Raw genomic sequence first — 346 nt, 5'->3', positions numbered from 1 at the left:
ATGAAACTCACAACCTTCCTCTAGTTCTTAAACATTTCCGCCCCACCACTATCATGATCCCAGTTCTACCTTGTCCACCTGGTTAGACCAGAGGATGCACAGCAGCACAGATGGGAACTGGAAACACAGGGAATCCAGGACAGATGAACCCCTCAGGACCAGTGGTTAGAGTGGCGATACCGGGAGGGAAGGGAGGGTAGAAAGGGGGAAACAATCACAGGGATCTACATATAACCTCCTCCCTGGGGGATGGGCAACAGAAAAGTGGGTGAAGGGAGACGCTGGGCAGTGTAAGATAAGGTAAAATAATAATTTATAAATAATCAAAGGTTCATGAGGGAGCAGG

Source organism: Echinops telfairi, unplaced genomic scaffold (assembly GCF_000313985.2).
Source record: "Echinops telfairi isolate 266 unplaced genomic scaffold, ASM31398v2 ScPeMD7_2291;HRSCAF=2852, whole genome shotgun sequence".
NCBI classification, from domain to species: Eukaryota; Metazoa; Chordata; class Mammalia; order Afrosoricida; family Tenrecidae; genus Echinops; species Echinops telfairi.
Note: the sequence above shows the minus strand (reverse complement) of the source record.